Here is a 10846-nt window from a genome sequence, read left to right as displayed (position 1 = left end):
TTTATAACTTATCCTCCATCACCAATTTGGAATGGTGAAGGTGAGACTGTTGTGCTGAGTTAGAGGTGTCATGTCCCAGGTAGGAAACTGTTGTGCGGGTTAGATAGCATGGGGTCCAGTAGGACTGTTGTGCGGTTTAAGTTAGCGTGGTGTCCCAGTGATCTTTTGTTGCGGTTTTAATTAAGCATGGTCCCAGTAGACTGTTGTGCGGTTTAGGTTAGCTATGGTCCCAGATTAGACTGTTGTGCGGTTAGTAGATTAGGCCAAGTAGACTCTGTTGTGCGCGGTTAGTAGCATGGTCCCAGTAGACTGTTTGTGCGTTAGAAGAATGGTCCCAGTAGACTGTTGTGCGGTTAGATAGATGGTCCCAGTAGAGTCTGTTGTGCGGTTAGAGAGAGAATGGTCACATCTGTTTGTTCTATTATGTCAAATCTATATAAATGTTTGGCAATGACAGGAGTGGCACAAAACATGCTGCGTACCACCCAGGGCTAGCAATTAGACTGTATAAGGCATGCGCAAAAATAATATTAGTCACATGCTTTGAAACAACCGGTGTAGACTGGGCTGTATGCCATAGTCTCTGTAGATGCCTTGCGGTTGGATGCCAAGCAGTGCCATACCAAGCAGTGATGCACCCAGTCAAGATGCTCTCAATGGTGTGGCTGTAGAACCTTGAGGCATCTTGTGGGCTGAATCTTTGTAAATGTAAGTGAATACTCTTACCAGCTGGTCAGTACAACACATTACAAAACGTCTCATGGTTCCAATGTGGTTACCTCACTCTGTCTGTCCGACTCAGCTGGTTGGGGTTGTCATAGTTGTACAGTAAGACTCTGTGGTTGCGGAGTGGTCTGACTTGTTTACTGTCTGTCTTGTAGTCCTGGGTTATCCCTACACTGGTAAAATGTCTTTACTCTACTAAAGTCTCAGGCTATCATATGCATTGATCTTGATAGACACTGACTTCGCAGTAGTGTCCGGATGGTTATTCCATCGGTCCGCGGCTCACACTATCCGCACAAATCCCAGTTGCTCTCATGTCTTGATGGGTTAGTTGCGGTTTGCGCTCGCAGGCAGGCTTTCTAAGTCATAGGATGACGTTATGGTTGATTTGATTGATTCCCTGATTGATTTTTGATTGATTGATCTGTCTCCCTCCTAGGTCCGTCCTCTTAACCGCCGTGGCAACAGGCGTGTGCGTGCGGCGGTGGCGGGCGGCTGGCCACCTTTGAGATGAGAGCTGTACGGTATACCTCAATGTGCATTGCAGGACCCGGGCTCCTTCTGTGCTGGTGCAGAACTCAGGAGAGCGTGGACTCTGCCCGAAGAAAGAGTCATCAACAGGTCTCTCAGTCGCGTGACTCTAAGTTGTGTGCTCTCATTTAGGCAACAGGACGGGAGGCTACAGACGCCTAACGCAGGTAAACACTTTTCTTTCCTCTTTGCTAAAGACGTACATACATTACACAGTACTCTTGGTCTGGTTAGGAGCAGTATGTATCATATGAATGAAGTTGTGGTGTTATTACTAGTGAGCTCTGTGCACTCAGCTATGTTGAACTAAACCTGGGTTTCTGGCTTCCAGGGAACACGCCTGGTTCTGACGGGAAAGCGCCGGGTTTCCGGTTGAGTTTCCGCTTCGTCTGGCCCTGCGTTGAGGTGCAGCAGGCTGACAGGGGCTTCTACTGGTGTGACATCACCGCTTCATTTGTAATTACCAGGATCATTAGTGCAACCTGCCAACTGCCTGGACCAAAAAACCAGGCCAGGCCCTGGACAAAGCTGTCAGCGCCCTTCAACGGGATCCCAACAAGGTCCAGAATCAACGCTTCCAGGGAGACTGGTAACGAGGATAGAACACACCCTGCACCACGGACTGAGTTTACATAGTAATATCTTCTGTGGTCCCTACTGAGTCTATATACCCATTAGGACTTTTACTTGGAAGCTCTACACCTGAACCCTAAATATCCTCTCACATGAACCGGGCATAAATATACTCTCTCACTCAGGACTAAGATTGAACCCTAAATATACTTTCTTCACACAATCTGTTCCTAAAATTTCCTTTCTCACAATGAACTCTAAATATACCTTTTCTCTCGCCATTTGACTCAATATAATATACTCTCTTTCTCAGAAAGGACTCTCTATTGTATTAATTTTATATTACATTTTCGTTCCCAGCTATGAACCCTAAATATACTTTCCTTTTCGCACGAGTTGAACCTTCTAAATATACTCTTCAATGAACCAGGCTAATATCTCTCTACATGAACCATTATATATAACGGAATCTCCAGTGATCACATATGAACCTGCCTAAATAATACTCTCTCACATGAACCCTAAATATTATATCCTCTAACATTCGACATGAACCCTAATATTATACTCTCCAACGTCACATGGAAACTATATATACCTTCCTCCCGATCAACATTGAACCCTAATATCTCTCTCAAATTCACATGAACATCATTAAATATAATGTTCTCGGTCACATGCAACCCTAAATATTTATCTCGTAATGAACCCCTAAAATATACTCTTCAACATGAACCCTAAATATAACTCTCCTCACATGAACCTAAATCTACTCTCTCAATGAACCCCCGCCTCAAATCTCTACCCTCTCCTTACACATGAACCTAAATACTGCTTGTCTCTCCCCTCTGCACATTAGGGCCAGGGCACGAAGGGCATGCTAAATCCTTTCTACTACTCTCACCATGAACCCTCTTTAATATTAACTCTCTCTAGCTAGGCAACACTGACTTAAATATACTCTCTCGCACACGACTCTAAATACAACTCTCTCCGCATACAATTTGGTATGTACATTATAGTCACTTGTGACATTATTTCATTTAATCGTGAAGTGGAATGACCACGAACTTAAATACACTCTCAGACAGTTCCCTGCATTGGCCTAGTGTGGCTTTGTGTTTGATGTTCGTGAGAAGAGGTGTAACTCAGTTTTGGACTGCGAACGTGGAACACTCTACTAACTCGTCTTGGGGGGCGGGGTAGACTCCTACTTGTTTGAAGAAATTTCACTGTTCTTTTCTTCCCTCCTTTAGCAATGGGTTAACAAAATGCCGCGATTCTCGTTTAACCACGAACACTGATGGGAAGACAGACAAGTTTTCGCAGTACACCTGGTATGGTATGGACTTCTTCTCAGGCGGGTCTTGAAATCCTGAAAGCCTCTAATTTAGGCAGACTTGCTCTGATAGAGCGTCTTAGAGGAGCAAATATAGTGAATTATGCCTTGTCTCGAACAAGGAGAACACAATCCAGTCCGATGTTTCACCCCCTAGTCGACCACTCTTTGTTATTATTGAGCAAAGCTCGGGATTTCCTGAACCCCAGCAAACCTCGTTTGGTTAAGGTCCTATACCGCTCGCTAACTTGTAACCGCATAGGAACTTTCCCATAGTCCTGCAGCCAGTTCGCTCCTGATGGGGGGGAAGCTTCCAAAGCGTTTTGTCACTCCTTGTGTCTCCCGGATAAGGTACGAAACCTCTCTGGAAAAATCAGTTAGAAGCCGAATGAATTAACCGTATCATAAGCATGATACTCTCTTTTCTCGTGTGTGTTGAACAATGTGTTAAGAGGAGAGAGCAGACAATCCAGGGCGGGATGGATTTTATTAATTTAGCTGTGGTTCACGGCTCTGTAGGAGTTGCTTTTGCCCTAAAGCTTATTGGGTATTATGGGAGGATATAGAGGGAAGAAGCAATTATCATTTCATGGTTATTCCCTCGGGCCTCTGGGTTGATGGGTGGACTCGGTAAAGTGTTGGAAGGTTGATTTCTAAGGAGGTTTTATTATTATTTTGCAAGACGGGGGGGACGGGGGCAAGCAAGGAGTGAAAATTTTTGCATAATAGAAAAACTATACACAGCAACAATGCACATAAGTACTATCATCTTCGACACAATATTTAGGTTGAACAGCGAGATCATATTAGTACCATGCATCACTTGGTAGAAGTACACACACACAACAATAAACCACACACAGTGCAACAACAACAAAACAAAACACTCTGACATGGCTAAGTGAGCTAGAGAGGAAGCTGTATTGAATGAGCAAGCGATTATGAAAAACCAGGAATTGCCTGGCGAGGAACCAGTGTTAGGGTGTAGTTTTCCGTTCCAAGTTATCCTATCCACCGTGAATCGTAGCTGTCTGATCTAAACAAACTCTAACCGTCTTCTTAAATAGTGTAGATTACATATTTCCTACTACCCTCCTGTAGGGGCAGCTGGAACGGTCGGCTCCCTTCGTTTTGTCAGAATATCGCTGTGGCCCATCCACCGCTCTGACACCACGACTAGCGCCCCTGTTCCCTGGGAGACCTCAATTTGCACTTAAATGCTATTGTGGGTGTGCTGTTCCTTCACAGCGGCGTTCCCTCTGAGAGCAAATCACACCCCTAATGTGATTTGTTTGTGGTAGGACGAGAGCGCGATCCTTTATTAAATGTAGATAAACTCTGTTTGGTTAAATAGTTCACACACAATCGTTCATGGGTCTTACAGTTCTTGGTGAATTTAGCTGATGAGTCATACAGACTTACACTACCCATTACCCCAGTGTTGATTCGACAGGACTGAGCTATAATATATTGCTCTTGCTATCAGAGATTTCCCTTCTGTCAATTACTTCCATCACTGCTCCGCTCCTTCATGATCTCGTGCCTTCTCTTCGTAACTGTTCTCCCACTAGGGAGGAGTGCAGTGGTGATCTCTATATTGGCAAGTCATATCTGTCCTCACTTCTCGTGTCGTATTCAGCCAATCTCTCTACGTTTGTACTTCCTCTCCAACACCCTCACCTCAGCCATTAGATTACATAATCTTTTGCTCTCCCTGTCGTCTTGTCAATGTCCTCCTTTCATCCCTCCTCCCTTTCTCATAGATATATTTCATATTGTTATCTTTCTATATTTTTCAGTCCAGGTCCTGGGAACACCGAGCTTCGGGTCCAGAGATCAGAATTCATAACCAGAGAGCTGCTTTGCATAGCAGCTGTGTGTGTTTGTCTGAATGTGTGATTATGGGGGGGGTGTCATTTTTTTGACAGAAACGCACTCTGAGATAGTGTATGAGTGATAGTGTCGTGATGCTGGATGTTTGTGTGTGTATGTGTTTGTGTTTTGTGTTGTAATTTCACGCATGCTATTCACTTACTGTTATAAGGGAGCACCATCTCCTGTATATTTCTCCGGCGAATGGGACAATCAAATCAAGAGGAGAATTTCGATTTAATGGAACAATGGTCGCTTAATCTTGTCCTGACTCGGCGGTAGTTTATTCGTCCTAAGCGTTCTTGTATTTTAGCTGATGGCAATGAATGTTGACTCAAATAGCGGAGTCTTCTATGATGTAACCGCTGTACGAGAGCGGTAGACCGACTTCGGCGACAGGCTGCATGCACGGAATGGTCACATTTCACTTTTCGAAATTTCTTATCCTGGTTATTGTGTAGTTTCTTCAAGTTACCTAAGTGGATTGATTTGCGATGGGAGGCCACGGTGTCCAGGGGAATGGTATTACGCTCCGAGAAGGCTACACTGTTAGTCTGTTAGTTAAGTTTACCTACAGGGGAGAACCGCTGGGAGCTGCAGGGGAATGCGTAAATAGCCTACGGTAATATTACACACATGTTACCGTTTGGACTGTTAAGATTAGGTCGTGCGCTAATAGGAGAAGACGCGCTGGAGAAGGCCTTTGCAGGTTGATATGGATATTAACTGTATACCGTCACAACGCGCTGGTTATTGTCAGAGTTACCTCAGCCAGGGAGGCACCGCTGGGAGGGCTGCTAGGTGGTAATGGTTATTTACTTGTATACTTAGGCAGTCCATGATAAAATTGTACATAGTTTTAGATTAGATTACCTCCGACAGGGAGACGGAGCGCCATGGGAGGCATGGCAGGCAGAGAAATGGATAAATTGCTAGTTTAGTTACTAACTACTGTAATAATATGTTATTATGTATAGTTTATAAGTTTTACCATACACTGCGGATTTGAGGCACAGCTTGAGGAATAGGGCTTGCCTTACATGGGTCTGATATAGTTGTAGTGTTCTTGAAATTTATTACTATTTACTGTTAGTTAAGTTATCTAAGGAGAGCCGGCGGTGGGCAGGAACTGCAGCGAAGAGTAAATAAGTTCGTAATCTTAGCTTCGGAATTACACTCCACACTGTTAGTCAGTCGTCTGATCTTAGTTTGAGCTATTTTAGCTCACAGGGAGCATTCTTCCGCTTGGGAGGCTCGCTCAGGGGAATTTGGTATTACTGACCCAGTGAATATTCTAGTTTAGCCTCTAGATATACGCACGTATCAGGATCAGCTGCGCTACGTGACCGGTCTCAGCGGGACTGGTATGTTCTGTGGATCCATACACATGAGTTAGGTCTTATTGTATAAAGGATAGGACGATTCAGCTGGGAGGCCGTCCAAGCGAGAACATGGATATATCTAGAATACTAACTGTTAGTTACTCTCACGATACAGGGAGAGACCGCCTCGGATAAGAGGCCTGGCCAGCGGAGTAATGGTTTTTACGGTCTGTACAGAACCACAGCTGTTAGTCTGTTAGTTAAGATACCACTATGATGTTATACCTACAGGCGGTACGACCTTCGCGGGACTTCCAGGCTGCAGGGGGACACTGGTATTACTGCTGGTACACTGTTAAGATAAATTCTTGTTAGTTAGTCTACCTCCAGGAGAAACTGCGTCGGGAAAGGTTAGTCTCATAGCAGGGGTAATCGGCTATATTGTTGTATCTGTAAGAACTACACTGTTAGTTAGTTACCTAGCAGGGAGACAGCTTGGGAGGCTGGCAAGGGGAATGCGTTATTTAGACTAAATTTAGGACATGTTCTCTTACTTTACTAGATTTGACTTCGGGTTGTTTTAGTCATACTAGTGAAAAATGCAGATATCAGCATAGAGGCCTAAAAAAATAGTTTGATTTTGTATGCTTCCCAAACGTTAGATAATGTTAATCACCCTCTACCAATCTTTGACATGATATTGCATTTTAAATGGACAAGATTTCTTTTAATTTATGCTCGGTTACTCTACATATGTCAACCCTTGTATTGCTTTATGAAGATCAGCGGGATGTGGGATTAGGTTTGTAGTAATTACTCCTTTTACTTAGTCGAAAACAACAAAGGAACTATTGAGCAGTCAGTCTCCTACAACGTGGGCGTTGTTTTGACAGCACACATTGTTAGTATCAAACCTGCTTCCACCACCTACTGTAGGGGACAGCAGCTGTTCTGGACAGACCAGATTGACTACTGTAGGGAACAGCAGCTGTTCTACAGACCAGATTGACTACTGTAGGGACAGAGCTGTTCTGGACAGACCAGTGACTACTGTAGGGACAGCAGCTGTTCGGACAGACAGATTGACTATCTGTAGGGACAGCAGCTGTTCTGGACAGACCAATTGACTACTGTAGGGGAAGCAGCTGTTCTGGACAGACCAGATTGATACTGTAGGGACAGCAGCTGTTCTGGACAGACCAGATTGACTACTGTAGGGAACAGCAGCTGTTCTGGACAGCCAGATTGACTACTGTAGGGGACGCAGCTGTTCGGACAGCCAGATTGACTACTGTAGGGAACAGCGCTGTTCTGGACAGACCAGTATTGACTACTGTAGGGGACAGAGCAGCTGTTCTGGACAGACCAGATTGATACTGTAGGGAACAGCAGCTGTTCTGGACAGACCAGATTGACTACTGTAGGGAACAGCAGCTGTTTCTGGACAGACCAGATTGACTACTGTAGGGACAAGCAGCTGTTCTGGACAGACCAGATTGACTACTGTAGGGGACAGCAGCTGTTCTGGACAGACCAGATTGACTACTGTAGGGGACAGCAGCTGTTCTGGACAGACCAGATTGACTACTGTAGGGACAGCAGCTGTTCTGGACAGACAGATTGACTACTGTAGGGGACAGCAGCTGTTCTGGACAGACCAGATTGACTACTGTAGGGGACAGCAGCTGTTCTGGACAGACAGATTGACTACTGTAGGGGACAGCAGCTGTTCTGGACAGACAGATTGACTCTGTAGGGGAGCAGCTGTTCTGGACAGACCAGATTGACTACTGTAGGGAACATCCTAGTCATCGTAGATGTCAACAGTTCTACTGCTGCACACACTGTCCGATGCCAGACATGATGGCAACTTTCATCATAACTCCTAACTTTCATCTAGTAGCTACATTGTTTTGCTCGTTCAGTAGATCATTTTGGTATGTCCTGTGTACCTGGATACTGGGAGAAGAGAGCCCTAATGCCTGTTATGGTGGCTTAGATAGATTGGCTACGGCTGTGTTTATGAATGGGTTAGCATTTTGGTTGGATAGTGTCTTCACTGTGACCGTACAGATGATCTTGCTTTACTGTCCAGTTTGATTTGTCTAACTGCAACCTGCAACTATTATTAACTTGGATCAACTGCTTGGTTACTTTTCTGGTTGGCGTGACTTCAGATGGTCTAGAGTTGTTGCATGTCAGAGTGGCTTTCTTAGCCTACTGCAGTTGCAAAATAGGTAGCATTTAGCATTTTATAGTGATATAATAGGTAGCATTTATAGTGCTATAAATAGTAGCATTTTATAGTGCTATAAAATAGGTAGCATTTTATAGTGTTATAAATAGGTAGCATTTTATAGTGTATAAATAGGTAGCATTTTAGGTGTATAAAATAGGTAGCATTGTTATGTGATATAAATAGGTGCTTTTATAGTGAAATAATAGTAGCATTTATAGTGATATAAATAGGTAGCATTTTATAGTGTATTAATAGGGTAGCATTTTTAGTGTATAAAATAGTAGCATTTATGTGTCTAAAATAGGTGCATTTATGTGTATAGGTAGCATTTTGTTTGATAGTACTATCTCCTATCAGGAGTCGCAGCCTACCGCATCAAACAATATAGACTTTCTAGGTTGTGTTTCAAGTGGGTGGGTACGCCGGTTAAAAGTTGCTGCTAATGACGTTGCCACTTCTAAATCAGTTATAGTTTGTTCACAGTTTAGCTTCAACAAAATCCAGCGTCATCTTCGACCTGCTTGACATCATCTTTCTTGAAAGGTAGACTAGACCATGATTTTATTCTTTTTACTGTGTAGAACTGAAGCCACACACGTAGAGAAACTTGATACGACACCCCCCCTCCTTAAAAAGTAATTTGAAAACTGTAAATGTGCTCTGAATGGGTATCTGCCATAGTAAATGCTGTCACAGTGGTTTGTGGGTGATGAGAGCGAGCTAGACGACGTAACAGCCTATAGGAGTTTGCTACAGCGTTGCCACTGACTGTTTTGCATAATCATTTATTTATTCACAGGTTAAGTTAGACATGAACATCACTTCAGAGTATTCACACCTTTGACTTTTCCACATTTTTGTTGTGTTACAGCCTGAATTTAAATGGATCTAATTTGAGTTTTTGTGTCACTGGCTAAACACAATACAATAATGTCAAAGTGGAATGAGGTTTTTTAGATTTTTAGTTTTTTTACAAATTAAAAGCTGAAGTCCTGAGTGAATAAGTATACAAACCCTATGAGAAGCCTAAATAAGTTCAGGAGTACAGAACTGCTGGTCACATAAGTGTCATGGACTCACCCTGTGTGCAATAATAGTGTTTAACATGATTTTTGAATGACTACCTCATCTCTGTACCCCACACATACAATTATCTGTAAGGTCRCTCAGTCGAGCAGTGAATTTCAAACACAGATTCAACCACAAAGARCAGGGAGGTTTTCCAATGCCTCGCAAAGAAGGGCACCTATTGGTAGATGGGTAAAAATAAAAAAGCAGACATTGAATATCCCTTTGAGCATGGTGAAGTTTTTAAATACACTTTGCATGGTGTATCAATACACCCATTCACTACAAAGATACAGACCTCTTTCCTAACTCCGTTGTTGGAGAGGAAGGAAACCGCTCAGGGATTTCCCCATGAGGCCGATGGTGACTTTAAAACAGTGTTTTTAATGGATATGATTATGTTTGGGGCAAACACAACACATCCCTGAGTACCATTCTTCATATTTTCAAGCATGGTGATGGCTGCATCATGTTATGGGTATGCTTGTCATCGGCAAGGACTAGGGAGGGAGTTTTTAGGARYAAAAGAAATGGAATAGAGCCAAGYACAGGCAACATCCTCSATGAAAAGCTGGTTCAGTCTGCTTTCCACGACACTGGGAGACAAATTCACCTTTCGGCAGGACAATAACCTAAAACACAAGGACAAATCTACACTGGAGTTGCTTACCAAGARYACAGTGAATGTTCCTGAGTGGCCTAGTTACAGTTTGGACTTAAATTGACTTGAACATCTATGGCAAAACTTGACAATGTCTGTCTAGCAATGATCAACAACCTACTTCACAGAGCTTGAAGAATTTAAAAAATAATAATTTGCAAATATTGTACTGTCCAAGTTTGCAAAGCTCTTGGAGACTTACCCAGAAAAACTCACAGCTGTAATCGCTTCCAAAGGTGATTCTAACATGTATTGACTCAGGGGTGTAAATAATTATGTAAATGAGATTCATGTATTTCATTTAGCAATTTGCAAAAACAATTCTAAAAACATGTTTTTCACTTTGTTTGATAATTGGGTTTGTGTGTCGATGGGTGAGAGAAAAATCCCATATGTTGAATTCGGGCTGTAACACGTGTGGACAGTCAGGGGGGTGTGAATACTTTCTGAAAGGACTGGTTCCTCCCAGTATTTCACTGTAGTAATTATGTTCCCTTCTCATACACTTAGCAGAT

At 43.2% G+C, this 10846-nt stretch overlaps 1 pseudogene; it reads left to right on the top strand.

The window, feature by feature from the left end:
- LOC112076070 (uncharacterized) overlaps window positions 1-1893 on the top strand; it is an 18063-nt pseudogene extending 16170 nt beyond the window's left edge.
- Window positions 1894-10846: the final 8953 nt, after the last annotated feature.

The sequence above is a fragment of the Salvelinus sp. IW2-2015 genome, unplaced genomic scaffold (genome assembly GCF_002910315.2).
Source record: "Salvelinus sp. IW2-2015 unplaced genomic scaffold, ASM291031v2 Un_scaffold3551, whole genome shotgun sequence".
NCBI lineage: Eukaryota > Metazoa > Chordata > Actinopteri > Salmoniformes > Salmonidae > Salvelinus > Salvelinus sp. IW2-2015.
This window is presented reverse-complemented; position numbering and strand designations above follow the sequence as displayed.